The sequence below is a fragment of the Carcharodon carcharias genome, chromosome 5, assembly GCF_017639515.1.
Source record: "Carcharodon carcharias isolate sCarCar2 chromosome 5, sCarCar2.pri, whole genome shotgun sequence".
NCBI lineage: Eukaryota > Metazoa > Chordata > Chondrichthyes > Lamniformes > Lamnidae > Carcharodon > Carcharodon carcharias.
In genome coordinates this window covers 178,901,509-178,917,962 of record NC_054471.1, presented here as the reverse complement: position 1 = coordinate 178,917,962, position 16,454 = coordinate 178,901,509, and positions in this window count along the sequence as shown.

Sequence of the window (16,454 nt, the reverse complement as noted above, 5' to 3'; positions counted from 1 at the left end):
CTGAAGATTGCACGGGCGCCGAAAAATCGCTGTTGATTGGCGCCTCAAGGGCCTTAAGTGGCCCATTAATTAATGGCGGGCGTGCATCGGAGATCAAGACGTGCCCGTTCAACTACATATCGCAATGGTGCGCGGTGACATCGGGACGCTTGCCCGACACCACCATGCATTGTTTTACACATGTGAGTGCGGGGCCTGCCCCCACATGCCAATGGGAGAATCCTGCCCTTGACCTCTCAAAGCTCATCTCGATCACAACATAAATTACATGGGTCTTGCATCCAGATAGAAATGCTAATTAGTTATCCTCTAGACCCTAAACTCCATTCTATCTTGGAATTAAATAGACATCTTAAAGGATAAGTATTTACCAAATCTGACATTCATAACAGCTCCCCATGTCTTGAAGACTAAGACCCAGATTTTTGCTCCTGGGTTAGGAGCAAGCCGATGAGGCGTTTCCCAGCTCCACCAACCCGACCTGGGGAAAAGAGGCCCAAAAGGTCAGATTTTCATTCTGGGGCGTGGCGGTGGTGGTGGGGTGGGGGGGGGGGGGGGGTGTGGGTTCCGGGAGTGATAGATCAGAAATTGAGATTAGAGGATTAGCAGAACAAGTGCAGAGGCTACTGAATGCAGAGGCAGGCTGTCTCTGTGCTCCAGGACTTCAGTGAATTTATTAAAGAGTTGAACAAAACAGAAACGGCCTTCCAGGCCTCACTTCTCACCACCCACACCCACGACACCCACCATATGCTCCCCATGCCCCATCCAGGTCAGCCCATGCCACCCTATGCCCCTTTACCCACCCCCTATGGTACCTGATACACCCTAAGCCAACGCATGTCCCTCATTCATCCCCATATTCCTGTATAGCTCCAATGCCAACTTAGTGCTAACTCATATCAACCCATGCCCTCACCCAGATCCCTTTGTCCTTACCCTGTCCATGCCAACTCATCTAGTAGCCACTGGGGACAAACCTCAGGACTAATGCTGCCACAAAATAAAGTCGTGTGTCTATTGATGATGTCACTATTTAAAAAGAGCTCTCATTCATAAAAACATTCAATACATTAAAATTCAATCAACTAATCTGTTATGAAACCAAATATTTTGTTCTATAACCTGGAAAATAGTGGACACCAGGTTTCGGGGACAGGACTTCCAGATAGGGGCCTCTCCTGGCATTTTCCTGCAGATGGAGAACATTTACATTTGCGCGAAAATTCAGTCCTAACAGACTATCAACTATCAGCACAGCTGTCCAGGTCATTGTGTACAGATGTGAATGTCTCACGCCTTCTTCCCAGCAAGACAACTTGGGTTCCCCTTTAACCTTTAACCAAAAAAAAACCCAAGCTTGTTGTTGAGCAGAATTCAGAACAGGTCACATGACCCCTTCAGCACTCCATTTTATCCTAAATTAAAGAGACAGTCCTGAAATACAATAACCTCATAAACATCCTTTAACATATGTACTAAGGAATAAAAGTGCACCATTGATGGCACAAAAGAGGAATAGTTCCACTGGATCATATGTTCCATGAACAAAGTGCGAGCACTTATGTAGAAGAGTACACACTTACCCTGACACTCTGCCAGATACCAAAAATAGGTCTTCCTCATTAATTCCTGGGACAACAAATTGGGAAACTGAATTCATTCTCTTTGCCACCTACGTTTTTGCAGATTTGGGTACCCCAACTTCACAGTTCCCTGCCCCCCTCCCCCACCCCCACCACCCACCTTCAATAAGTAAACTGTCAAATAAATTATTCAAAATGTATGAGTGGATTTAAAAACCTAAGGAATTAGCCATTGAGAATTTGCAGATGATGAAAGCTCCTAACCTAATTACAGCTTTGGTTCAATCATGGGCAAAAGAGCTGAACATCAGAGGTGAGGTGAGAAAGACTGCCCTCGACATCAAGGCCACATTTGACTGAGTGTGGCATGAAGGAGCCCTAGCAAAACTGGAGTCAATGGGAATCAGGGGAAATCTCTCCACTGGTTGGAGTCACATCTAGCACAAAAGGAAGATGGTTGTGGTTGTTGGAGGCCCATCATCTCAGTTCCAGAACCTCACTGCAGGAGTTCTTCAAGGAATCTTCCTTCCATCATAAGGTCAGAGTGGGGATGCTCACTGATGATTGCACAATGTTCAGCACCATTCATCATTCCTCAGATACTGAAGCAGTCCATGTCCAAATGCAGCAAGACCAGGACAATATCTAGGCTTGGGCTGATAAGCGGCAAGTAACATCTGTGCAACATAAGTGCTAGGCAATGACCATCTCCAACAAGAGAGAATCCAACCATCACCCCTTGACATTTAATGGCAATACCATCACTGAATCCTCTGCTACTAACATCCTGGGGGTTGCCATTGACCAGGAACTAAGTTGGACTAGCCATATAAAAACTGTGGCTACAAGAACAGGTCAGAGGCTGGGAATCCTGTGGCAAGTAGCTCACCTCCTGACTCCCCAAAGCCTGTCCACCATCTACAAGGCACAAGTCAGGGGTATGATGGAATACTCCCCACTACCTGGATGAGTGCAGTCCCCACAACACACAAGAAGCTTGACACCATCCAGGACAAAGCAACCCGCTTGATTGATGCCACATTAACAAACATTCACTCCCTTCACCACCAACACACAGTGGCCACATTATGTACCATCTACAAGATGCACTGCAGGAACTTACCAAGCCTCCTTAGACAGCACCTTCCAAACCCACGATCAGTACTATCTAGAATGACAAGGGCAGCAGATACACGGGCACACCACCACCTGGAAGTTCCCCTCCAAGTCACTCAACATCCTGATTTGGAAATATATCGCCGTTCCTTCACTGTCACTGGGTCAAAATCCTGGAACACCCTTCCCTAACAGCACTGTGGGTGTACCTACACTACATGGACTGCAGCGGTACAAGAAGGCAGCTCGCCATCACCTTCTCAAGGGCATCTAGGGGATGGGCAATAAATGCTGGCCTAACCAGCGAAGCCCATATCCCATGAACAGATAAAAAGTAGAAAGTAGAATTTTCCTCTCATCTTAAAATAAGCAAAGAAGGCAAATGCATAGCACAATTTTGTTCACAACTATGAAATGCAGAAATCAATTCCAGTTTTTATTTCAGAATAATGCCATCTAAATATATAGCAGCTTTTTGCTCTAAAAATAGTGGAAATAATCCATTATTCATCTATTATTATTCATCTTTGACAACCCTTCATAGTCTTGAATGTCTCAGGCAGGTTACCCCTTAACCTCTCAATAATCAATTCGGCACCCTATCCACCACCTTAAACATTCACTCACTCCACCTCCATAGTGGCAGGAGCGAGCAACATCTACAAGATGCACTACAGCAACTCACTAAGGCTCCTTCATTAGCACCTTGCCTGCCCACCATCTTTACCAATTGGAAGAACAAGTGCAGCAGATGCAAGGGAACAGCACAATCAGCTTAATTTCTCCCCTCTTGCTTCATAATCATAACCCCCTCAACCCTCAGAGCATCCTAATGATTTAATCCTTCATAGGATATGATTGTCCATCCTTAAGTTTCCTTCTTGAACCGTTGCAGACCATATGATGTAGGTCCCACAGTGTTGTTAGGGAGGGAGCTCCAGGAATTTGACCCAATAACAGTAAAGGAACGGCGATATAGTTTCAAGTCAGGATGGTGTGCGGCTTGGAGAGGAACATGCAGCTTGTGCTGTTCCCATGCATCTGCTGCACTTGTTCTTCCAGTTGGTAAAGGTGGGCAGGCAAGGTGCTATTGAAGGAGCCTTAGTGAGTTGCTGCAGTGCATCTCATAGATGTTGCTCATTCCTGCCACTCTGGAGGTGGAGCGAGTGAATGTTTAAGGTGGTGGATGGGGTGCCAATAGTGCAGGATGCTTTGTCCTGAATGGTGTCTTACTCGAGTGTTGTTGGAGCTGCACTCATCCAAGCAAGTGGAGAGTATTCCATCACACTCCTGACTTGTGCCTTGTAGATGGCAGACTGGCTTTGGGACCAGGAGGTGGGTTACTCACTGCAGAACTCCCAGCTCCTGACCTGTCGTTCTGGCCACAGTATTGCTATAGATGTTCCAGTTAAGTTTCTAGTCAATGGTGGTCCCCAGGATGTTGATGGTGGGGCATTCAGTGATGGTAATGTAGTTGAACATCAAAGGGAATGGTTAGATTCTCTTGTTGCCTGGCACTTGTGTGACAAGTAACATTTTTGCCAGTCATCAGCATAAGCTTGAATGTTGTCCAGATCTTGCTCCATGTGAGCACAAACTGCTTCAGTATCTGAAGAGTTGTGAATAGCACTGAACATGGTACAATCATCAACAAACATCCTCATTTCTGACCTAATGTTGGATAGAATATTATTGATGAAGTAACTGAAGATGGTTGGGCCTAGGACACTACACTGAGAAATTCCTGCAACAATATCCTGGGGCTGAGATGATTGGCAAACAAGCACAACCATCTTCCCTTGCACTAGTATAACTCCAGCCAGCAGAGACTCTTCCTCCCTGATTCCTGCTGACTTCTATGAATCTACACTGTACCTTTTCCATTGCATTTATACCCCACCTATAAATGGAGAATATAATTCTAAACTCAGTCAAATTAAGCTACCATTTAGAAAATGGCTTAAAGTTCTGGTACCCTGGATCGCTACCTCATTTTAAGCATCATGATCATTTTAAATGGAGGAACTTAGGAAAAGAGACAGCATCCACCACAAACGGCAGGAACATAGGACTATATTAAAATATTCGAACTAAGGTCATTTGGATGTTCACACGATTTATTGATGTTTGTGGATCTCTGGCACTGATTCACCTAATCCACACAAAATAAACATTTAGGGTTGCTTGACTTTATAAAAAGGATTCTTTGCACAAAAGGTGGGCTGTTTCCCCACCCGATTTCTTGTCTTTTTGTACTATCGTATAGGTGTTCCAGAGCCTTTGTAACAATTGTCATATTGGCCTTTTATTTTACAGTTGCTGTAATAGTTCCACATGGGTAATTGTCAATGCAATCTTACTTAAAATAAAGGCATCAGGCAGCTGTCTGAGAAGTGAGCATGGACATGCATCATACCAATGCTGGTGACAATTGCCCAGTATGCAAAGAGTAAACATAAAAAGTGGAATGGGAGCAGATCATATGACCTCTCAACTCTTCTCTGCCACTTAATATAACTATGGTCGATCTTCTACCTCAACTTTACTTTCTCATCCCCTCCCCAAATCTCTTCATTCACTGAGGTATCAAAAAAATCTGTCTCTCCCAGCCCTTACTACGCTCAACAATGGAGCATTCACAGCCCTATTTAGTTCTGAACTTCAGAGAATAGGGAACAGTCAGTTCGATGAGGATGTTGGGGAAAGTATAAACTATTCTTTTGATTGTTTTCCTCTAGATTAATAGCATTCTGCATGAATGTAAACAATTATGAAAAGTGCTTCCAAAATTGGGCTGGTTACTTCCAGTGACAAAGCTGAAAATAACCTGGCCAGTGTTTGTTATATTTAGTTTATTTTATCCTGTGCACTTCACAGGTTGTCATAATATTTAATAACATTTCCATTAGTGGTGTCACCCCGATAGCTGTGCAATGATATCTGTTGTTTATGACCCTAGCATTACGTCAAGAATATTGTTAACTAAGTGGAGAAAATACAAAAAGCCTAATATAATATGCATTAACTGACAATCGTGTTCTAAATGATCTTTGAATTACTGAGATAAAGAAAACAAGTGTAACTACTATAATCCTAATACACTTAGACAAGAAAATTACAGAGACTGACCTTTAATATTAAGAATAATACATTGCTTCAGTGACATTTGCTGTGTACTTTCATATATGCTGGCAGCATGACATATTTTAAAATCTTAATGTCAGGATGACTACATCAAAACTATTTTAAACCTAAAGTTAGGTGAAGATGGAACCATGCATTATTCATAGATGAGCTGCAATCTAATTATCATGCCTTCATGGATTATTACATTCAACGTTGCAACACTTCGTTTGAAAAACAAAACACAGCAAGACAGAATTTCAGAAGTGTATGATTGCCAGTTATGGGAAAAAGCCAGCTGTGGGGTTGTCGGACAGTGGGAGATGACATCAGCGAGAAGGAGACTGAGCTGATTGGTATGTTGTTCACGAAGAGCCTTCTTCTCCTACTTGGCTAATAGGAAAATGACAAATAAAGGACGGAAGTCAGCAGTGCAAGCCCTGCCATTTTGTCAATACACATGTTTTAACCTAGGAACTCAAAAGCTTCAAAACAAATGCTGCCATTTGTCCCCAAGAAACTGGCAAGCCTAGAAAAAAGACAGAATTAAAAACCCATACTATAAGCTTGTGAGTTTATTAATGGTGACTGAAGGAGTAAAAAAATTTATTGCATGGAAATATGATGTTTTAGAATTACACACATGACTCAGTCCACATCTGGCATTCTTTTTAACCAAACTCACTAGCAGGAAACTCATAGGACTGGGCAGGGTGCCAGGTTTAAAGCCCACCTAATATCATTCTTCACTGACTTGATCAGGGTGTAAAACCAGTGTTGTATCCAATTCTGTCAGTTTCCTGATGGATGGGGTAGGTTAAAATTGTCCCCTCCATGATTATAGCCTGAAGGTAAAACCTGCTACACCATCAGTCTTGGGCAGGGACTATCTACTGAGTATCGAGACAGGCTAACCACTTACATGCAGTTTATGGCCTTAGGGGAAGCAACATTAAAGCCCAGATCAAATAGCATTTTATTAAACATCTATATTAATTTTCAAAAACTTGCATGAATGCACCTTGCTTTAAAAATCCAACATTTAAATATAACTCTTTAACTAAATCCTTTCCATGGAAATGAAATCAAATATCCCAAAAAATGTCAGTTATACCCTTCAGTCCATAGTGGAACTTTAACCTACAGTCTGTTATCTTAGAAGCAAGAAGATTATCAAAGTTAAACATATAACTACACCACACCGAGAGCCAGATTCCTACACACACATTGCAAGGTAAAAGGAAATGCATACAAATATTTTTTTGTGCAGGTTGCACTTCAAAATAGCTGAAGGTGAGCAGCTCGGAATAGACAAGATTTATTGCCTGGGGAGATCTGCCAGTATATCTTTGGGAAATGTTGATTTTCAACACTCACCAAGCCTCCTTAGACAGCACTTTTCAAAGCCATGACCACTACCATCTCGAAGGGCAACGCAGATGTATGGGGACACTACCACCTCGAAGATTCCCTCCAAGTCACACACCATCCTGACTTGAATTGCCGTTCCTTCACTGAAGCTGGGTCAACATCCTGGAACTCTCTTCCTAACAGTGCTGTGGGTGTACCTACACCACATGGACTGCAGTGGTTCAAGAAGGCAGTTCACCACCACCTTCTCAAGGGCAACTAGGGATGGGCAATAAATGCTGGCCTAGCCAGTGATGCCCGCATCATGAACAAATAAAAAAATACTCATTGGTTCATTTTTTTACCATTTTGAATCTACTGCTACTCTGCATTAGAAGTCAAAAGTAAAGGTTGTAGATATTTTGGGTAATAAATTCAAGCAGCTATTACAAGTTTCATTTGAGAAATTTTGAACCATCACAGCATATCACAGCATGCCTAGATCAATGCAGGTACCACAGCTGAATGACATATGCTATGCACCATCATTATGCCAGTTTATTTGCCAATCTTCCTGTTATGTGCTCACACCAAAATTTCTTATGCAAGTTATTTGAATATAAACTGTAGCAAATACAAGTATCAGATTAGGGGCTTTATGTGACACAGTCAATGGTGCACTGAGAAAACTTTCATATGCCACTAGGAAATCTTGCGGAATAAAATTTTGACGACGATATTCAATTACATTGTTTGCCAGCTGTAACTTCAATTGCCATTTTATACTGAATACAAGTTCAACTGTTTGCCACATTGAATAAGGTCTTGCTGGAAAAATAATTGCAGGTTAGTGACAAATGAGGTCATTGATACACAACTGGCCAGCAAATTCAGATGAGAAAGAGATGTGGCATGAGTTGCGATTTGATCCAACTTGCTGGTCAACTTACATTGCTTCACCTAGAGCCTTCAACCAATGGTATCTCACCCTCAACTTTTCCTCAGTACTTGCTGCATTTGAATATGAATTGTCCATTAAGTGCCCCTACTGCAACAAATTCAAGCTTGTGCTTATTTGCTTAAATCCCCTTTTAACGATGTTATAATGCTTAAGGCAATATCAGTCAAACTCTGGCCTAGAAAGGCAACAGTTAAACTATTTAGTCTCATTCCTGCATGTGGTCAATTCTTCTTAAAAGATTTTTTTAAATTTCAAATTGAAAAATGTTTTTCTTACTTTTTCTTTGTCACTTTTTTTACTCAATCTCTCTTAATCCAATCTTTATTTATCTTTCTGTACCCGACTTGATTCTAATTCACCCTCTATCTGCATAATTCCTCCGTTTATTTCTCAATCCATAGATCCTATTGGTTCTGGAAATACACTGTTGCTCCCACTATTCACCGAGGTCTCAGATGCCCTGTTGTTCTCACCTTGCCATTCTGAGCTAAAGGTGTAGGAAAAGTCTATTGGTGCATGCCAGAAAACTTCCCCCGCTAGCAAGGTTTATGCTATTATCTAGTAGCATTCTTTGAGTTCCTACCCATACCTAGATCACTTCGCAACATAATTGAGACTTCATGCGCTCAGTCAATTTGAGAGTGCAGGGACGGTGTTAATGTGGATGGCGGCCTCACTGGCAGGTTCGCAAGTGCTCGAGTGTCTACTAAGTGTTGATTCCCCCATGTTGCACCATCCCTGCAATTGGGAGCATGCAAGAGGCCCCTCACCTAATGAGCCAAAGCTCAACCCTTTATGCATGGCAGAATTATGCAGCAAAACGGTGCACTGCTACAATTTTTTGGAGCTTCATTGGGGTTGCGTTGGAGTACTTTCATTCCCAAACCCACTGTTCTAACCCGTACGGGCACCTGAATGAATTTTCAGCAATGGTCTGCTCCACCCTACTGAGAGCTTCACTCCCTACCGAGAGTTTCATTGCAGCAGCCGCACATCTCCCTCTCTGGTAGTGGCAGACGCCCTCTGCACTGCAGAGATACTGTCGCTGTAGGTGTGCCATGAAAATGGATCATGGTCAAGACAGTGTTAGGCTGCTGTGGTAGACCTCTCCAGGTGACCTGCTTCCTGCAGCGATGCCGAAAAAAAAAATTCGGGCATTGATCTCCCCAGTACAATGTAGCTGACCAGTTGCTGCAGTAAATTTCTCTTGAAAATTTGGGGTAAATACACATTGCTGGGGGCTAATTCATCATGGAAGCCGTTTGATTGCTAGCCAACGTGTGCACACAATTTGCGTGGTTGTACATGTACTCAAGTTCAGCACTGCGTGCAGAAGAGGTTACTGCGGCATTCTGCAGTGCTGGAGGAACCAGGCTAGCAGCCAGGACACATGGGAAGTGTAAATTTCATGCTGGCTTGTGTCCTTGAATGCTGGCAACCCGAGAAATGCTGTCAGTGTGAATCGAGATTATGGACTTTCAGTTCTCGTGACAATCGCATAAACTGGCTCACAGAGACAGAATGACTCATGATGATTATTGTAATTGATATGAACAGCAGCCTACAAATAGAGAAAGGGCTGTGTAATGTTCACTGAGATAAATTCCAGTCTCTCATGCTCCCGGTGCAGAGTTCCAGGTGAAGGTGAAGCCAGAATTTTGATATGGATGTGACAACACGACAGATAGGTTTCTATGCATTAAAGTGCATGCGAAGCTCTGCATTGAAACATAGGAGTAGAAATTGGCCTGAGCAACTCAAACTACTGTGTAAGAGGACCATGTGAAATTGATCCTGAAGAGGCTTGAAGTCGGCCAGCGAAGATGCCATCGCCTGGTCTGTGGTAAGTTTGTGGGTTGAGAGGAGATTGGGGTGGGGGGGTGGGGGGGCGGGTCACTGGCAGTGGCCTGCAATTTCACTGTAGAACCAGGAAGAAACCTTTCTGGGAATGGAAGCTTCCTGATTTCACATGCATGAGTGTCACAGCCACACAAATTTCTGGAATGTTCTGGAACAATCTCAGGTCACCAGTCAATTGCATATTACACAGAATTACTTTGCTGGAGTTACACTCACTCTTTGTACAGCTGCAATTTAGATTGAAAACTAATGATGCAGGTGGACTGATATAATCTTGATTCGTAACCCTCATTTGACTTTGAGCCTGGGAGAACAAAAAAGGCAATTTTTTTTTTTAAATGTGTCTTTCATGGGATGTGACCATCACTGGCAAGACCAGCATTTGGTGCCCATCCCTAATGTCCTTGAACTGAGTGATTTGCTATTTCAGAGGGCATTTGAGAGTCAACCACATTGCTGTGGGTCTGGAGTCAAACGTAGGCCAGACCAGGTAAAGAAAACAGGTTTCCTTCCTTAAAGGGCATTAAATGATCCAGATAGATTTTTATGACAATCGATGACAGTTTCATGGTCACCAATACTGAGACTAGCTTTCATTTCCAGACTTTATTAACAGAATTTAAATTCCACCAGCTGCCATGGTGGGATTTGAATCATGCCCCCAGAGGATTACCAGTCCAGTGATGTTACCACTATGCTACTATCTCCCCTGAAACTGTGGTGCCTATACCTGTAGTCTGAAAATTATCCTTAGATTTTCTTCTGATTCTCAAGGTTTGACAATGCAACTGAAGTCAGTATTTTCAGGGCCCCAAATCTATTTTCCACATTAAGAAGGTGAAAGGATTGCAATGGTCTACCCACTGAGCATTCCCCTGTTCTTGGTTATCATTGAGAACCTGGAACAGGGGCAGAGGAAGGAGGTACAGCGCCAGGGTCAGAGACTGCACTGAACTCCCTATGGCTCCTCCACACACAAACCCCACAACCCAGAAATTACACAGGGAGTGAATGCCATTCAGGGAACTGCTGGAGGAGGTGGGCTTACACAGGCTGTGCATCACCATGGAAGCAATTGGCTGCCTCGACCAACAAGTCTTCATCCTCAGTTTTCAGCCTTCTTTTCACATCTTCCTGACTTTTCAGCATACCTGTTGAAAAGATGGAGTGTATATCATGCACAAAAATAAATTTCCAGTGACTGCACATCTCCTTTTCTGCAGAGAGGTTGTAGAGTCAGGATCAGCTGCATGATACAAGTACACTCGCTCAAATCAAGCAGTCTAAAAATCAGAGTTGTCTGAAAACTGAACCATAATTTTTTAAATTTTACTCAATTAAAATCAACTTACCTGGACAATTCAGCTCAGCTTAACCTCTTGCACGCCAGTCTATTCCCATCCTTCAATCAACCCTTCTCCTCACCCAACCTGGATTGGCCCGAACCATCCATCCCAAAATCTGGCAAAATCCAGCATGGACTAGATCCCAGTTTCGAGACAATGTGCCTGTATCTGGTTACGGGACCTGTTGTGGTACATCTGGTTTTTGGATCTGCCATGGTACATCTGGTGTGAAGGCACTTACTGTGGAGGTGATGGGCTCATTTTTCATTGTTAACATGAACATTATGAAGAGTTGGCCAACTCACGAGTGGAGGGCACAGGCCGCAGGGGGTTGTGTTGGTGCATTAAAAATTTGTTTCATTAATGGCGCGGCTATCAAAAAATCCAACAGCAGATGGATTAGCTCCATCTTTTTCTTCCTCGAACAGAGGCCCGAACAATCCCCATCCACCACTACTCTCCTCCGTCTGGCTGAACTTGTTCTCACACTGAACAACTTCTCCTTCAACTCCTCTCACTTCCTCCAAATAAAAGGTGTGGCTATGGGTACCTGCATGGGCCCCAGCTATGCCTGTCTCTTTATGGGGTATGTGGAACATTCCTTGTTACAGTCCTACTCCGGCCCCCTTCCACAACTCTTTCTCCGGTACATCGATGATTACTTCGGTGCCGCTTCATGCTCTCGTCAGGACTTGGAAAAATTTATTAATTTTGCTTCCAATCTCCACCCCTCCATCATTTTCACGTGGTCCATCTCTGACACTTCCCTTCCCTTCCTTGACCTCTCTGTCTCAATCTCTGGTGATAGACTGTCCACCAATATCCATTACAAACCCACCGACTCCCACAGCTATCTCGACTACAGCTCCTCACACCCCGCTTCCTGTAAGGACTCCATCCCATTCTCTCAGTTCCTTCGCCTCCGTCGCATCTGTTCCGATGATGCTACATTCAAAAACAGTTCCTCCGACATGTCCTCCTTCTTCCTTAACCGAGGTTTTCCACCCACGGTCGTTGACAGGGCCCTCAACCGTGTCCGGCCCATCTCCCGCGCATCCGCCCTCACGCCTTCTCCTCCCTCCCAGAAACATGATAGGGTCCCCCTTGTCCTCACTTATCACCCCACCAGCCTCCGCATTCAAAGGATCATCCTCCGCCATTTCCGCCAACTCCAGCATGATGCCACCACCAAACACATCTTCCCTTCACCCCCCTTATCGGCATTCCGTAGGGATCGCTCCCTCCGTGACACCCTGGTCCACTCCTCCATCACCCCCTACTCCTCAACCCCCTCCTATGGCACCACCCCATGCCCACGCAAAAGATGCAACACCTGCCCCTTCACTTCTTCTCTCCTCACCGTCCAAGGACCCAAACACTCCTTTCAAGTGAAGCAGCATTTCACTTGCATTTCCCCCAACTTAGTCTACTGCATTCGTTGCTCCCAATGTGGTCTCCTCTACATTGGAGAGACCAAACGTAAACTGGGCGACCGCTTTGCAGAACACCTGCGGTCTGTCCGCAAGAATGACCCAAACCTCCCTGTCGCTTGCCATTTCAACACTCCACCCTGCTCTCTTGCCCACATGTCTGTCCTTGGCTTGCTGCATTGTTCCAGTGAAGCCCAACGCAAACTGGAGGAACAACACCTCATCTTCCGACTAGGGACTTTACAGCCTTCCGGACTGAATATTGAATTCAACAACTTTAGGTCGTAAGCTCCCTCCCCCATCCCCACCCCCTTTCTGTTTCCCCCTTCCCTTTTTTTTCCAATAAATTATAAAGATTTTCCTTTTCCCACCTATTTCCATTATATAAATAAAAAAAAACCCCACTAGAGCTATACCTTGAGTGCCCTACCATCCATTCTTAATTAGCACATTTGTTTAGATAATATCACCAACTTTAATTTTAACACCTATGTGTTCTATTGTACTATTGTTGTTGACATCTTTTGATGATCTGCTTCTATCACTGCTTGTTTGTCCCTACAACCACACCCCCGCCCCCCCCCTCCACCTCTTTGTCTCTCTATCTCTCCGCCCCCCACACACACACCTTAAACCAGTTTATATTTCAACTCTTTCTTGGACTCGAACGCAAGTTCTGTCGAAGGGTCATGAGGACTCGAAACGTCAACTCTTTTCTTCTCCGCCGATGCTGCCAGACCTGCTGAGTTTTTCCAGGTAATTCTGTTTTTGTTTTGGATTAGCTCCATATCAGCAATGATCTAGTGTAGTTTCACTGGAGCACAAAGTGTAGTTCGGTAGCCATCTTGTGCCTGTTCTTGTTGATGAAATGCAGTTCACCAGTTCCTGCTCCTTGAAAAGTTACACTTCAACAAAGATAAAAGCAAAATACTGCAGATGCTAGAAATCTGAAACAAAAACAGAAAATGCTGGAAAAGCTCAGTAGGTCTAACAGCATCTGTGGAGAAAGAAAAACAGAGTTAACGTTTAGAGTCTGTATGACTCTTCTTCAGTTCTGAAGAAGAGTCATACAGACTCAAATATTAACTCTGTTTCTCTCTCCTCAGATGCTGTTAGGCTTGCTGAGATTTTCCAGCATTTTCTGTTTTTGTTTACAATTCAACAAAGATCTGCTAACTGCATGCATGGGAAGAGGTGACCCCATTGTCAGTGCTGAGTCTGGCTCAAGGTAGTAAAGGGTGTGTGTGACCTACCCACTTGTTTCATCCTGTCCAGTCCCAATCCCTCGCTGGCAGTGACGTCACAAGCACTGCAACTACATCTGCGTCGAGTGCAGCCTCTGCAGTTGCATTGTCAGTGAACACAGCCAAAAATATATCGAAACCAAACTGGAGCAGGAACTCAGCAACCTTTCCACCTGCTGGTGCACGTGTGGCCTCCCACCACTGATGTCACTGTTGTGTACCCTTTGTCCATTGAATGCTCACAACCCACTTACTACCTCCCGCTCGCTGCCCAGTTCCCAACCCCTTGCAGCCTCCCCCTTGCCACCTCACTCGTTGCCTCCAGCTCGCTGCTTCCTTTGTCTCCTGCTGCCTCGTGTGCCACCTCACATGATACCCTGGTCGCCTTCCCCATAGTCGCCCCGCTCCTGACCCCACTCACGGTCCTTCTTGCCACAAGTGAGGCAGCGAAGAGGCCAAGGGTTGGGAGAGGGATGGCAAGTGGAAGGTGGCTTGTGATCAGGAGCAGGGTGGAGAAGGGTTGGGAGAGGGGCAGCAAGAGTTGGGAGTGAGACAGCGATCAGGAGGCAGCCAAAACAGTGTTCTTTGATGCAGGCAGTGACATCGCAGGCACTGCAACTGCATATGCAGTGAGTGCACCCTCTACAGTTGGTGTCAGCAAACACAGCCTAAAAAAAAGGTAACATTCAGAATGTTACCAAGGTAAAAAATTTCAATTGAGTCGGTGCTCTATACTGCAAGACGGGGCTATTTCTTGATCAGATAATAAGGGTGAAAGGAATCATGTTGTAAAGTGACACATGAGAAATACCACAAACCTTAAGGAAAAAAATATAAAGCTGTCATCCCAAAAGAATGCAGGCTCAGCATTTAAGAGGTAGCGAATTCCAAGTGCTCATGCAAACCTGCATGAGACATCTTAGCATATAGAGAGGACAATGTGATAACATTGGAGAAGGCCAGCTAACTTCCATAATATAAATGACAAACTGTAGGTTGCTCAAAGCAGCACACGTTCATATAAATATCTGCAAAGTAAAATGCCCATTATAATATGAATCATAAGGCAGAATTGTGTGCCGTCCCACGTGGCTGACTTGGTGGCTGGGGGGTATTTAATCAGGTGGGAGGGTGTGAAGCAGGCTCTGCCACCTTCCCTCCTCCACCCTGAAGAACTCTGGATTGGGAAGTCCTGTAATTCACCTTCTCGCACAACTGCCAATTGAGGCTCTTAAGTGGGCATTAGGCCTCATCCCTTGTTGTGCACCAGCATGCGGAGCACACTTACCCACTGCTGGGTTAATACATCCCTAGCCCATCCAACATTCTGGCCTTGGAGTCACGTACATTTTAGAAGGGAGTATCCAGCTTCCTGTAGGGATTCATACCAGATAGTGGTCAGAGTTTATCACCTAAGTCTGCAGCATGGGGATGGCTCTGTGATGCCTACAGATGTTAAAACATTTTCTTAAAGGTTATGGCCTCGTCTGCAGCCAATGGAAAGCAGTGCTCTGGCAGCACTTATACTGGCCCTGATTCAATAACTTCTGCTCTCCAACCCATTCAGCCTTTTCACCTAACAAGCATTTAAACAATGCAAATAGAGCAAAATACATCAGAGGACATGCTTCTATTCTGTAAGCTGCAGGGCAGCATCAATGCTCAAAACACGAGCAGAGATGACAAGTCATCAAACGCCCTCAGACCAATTTAACAGTGAACAATATTGAAGCTCAGCTGAACAGTGATGCAATTGTTTCCTATGCCTCTGGCTCCCTGGCAATATTAATTTGTCAACAGCAGTCATAGCCTTGACTCTGTCCTCACCCTGTGAATCTTGTGGAGACATTAGCAGCATCCTGCACAGTCATGTTCTTTGCAACTGCTGTACTATGGAGCAAACTGTCACTATCTTGGATATCCCTCCAGGCATTCTACTATATATGACAACATAGGCAACAAAATTCTTGAATCAAGACTCTAAAATACTGTTCAAAGCCCTTTTGGCTGAAACAAAAACAAATTTGCATTTCTATAGCAGATTTCACATCCTCAAGATGCTTTATAATCAATGAATGATTTGGGGAATTGCAGTGATTGGTGTGTACCCTTGTCATGCTACTGAACCCTATCAGCTGTGAAGCCAACTGTTATAACAGTCATGGTCAAAAATTACATTTGTTAGGTTCTATGCACAGTAATCTAAAATTGATCAGATAAATTATTTCAGAGATGTTGGTTAAGAGATAAACATTGGCCAGGACTGCTCTTCTCCAAAATAGCACTCTGATATGTTACAGCCACCTAAAGAAATCAGATGGTTTCATGGTTCCACACCTCACCTGACAGACATTACCCGTGTTCAATTCCTTCAACTGTACTGATGCCCTGGCCTAGATTTTGCATTAAATTTGTTGTGGGGCTGGAACTCGTGGCCT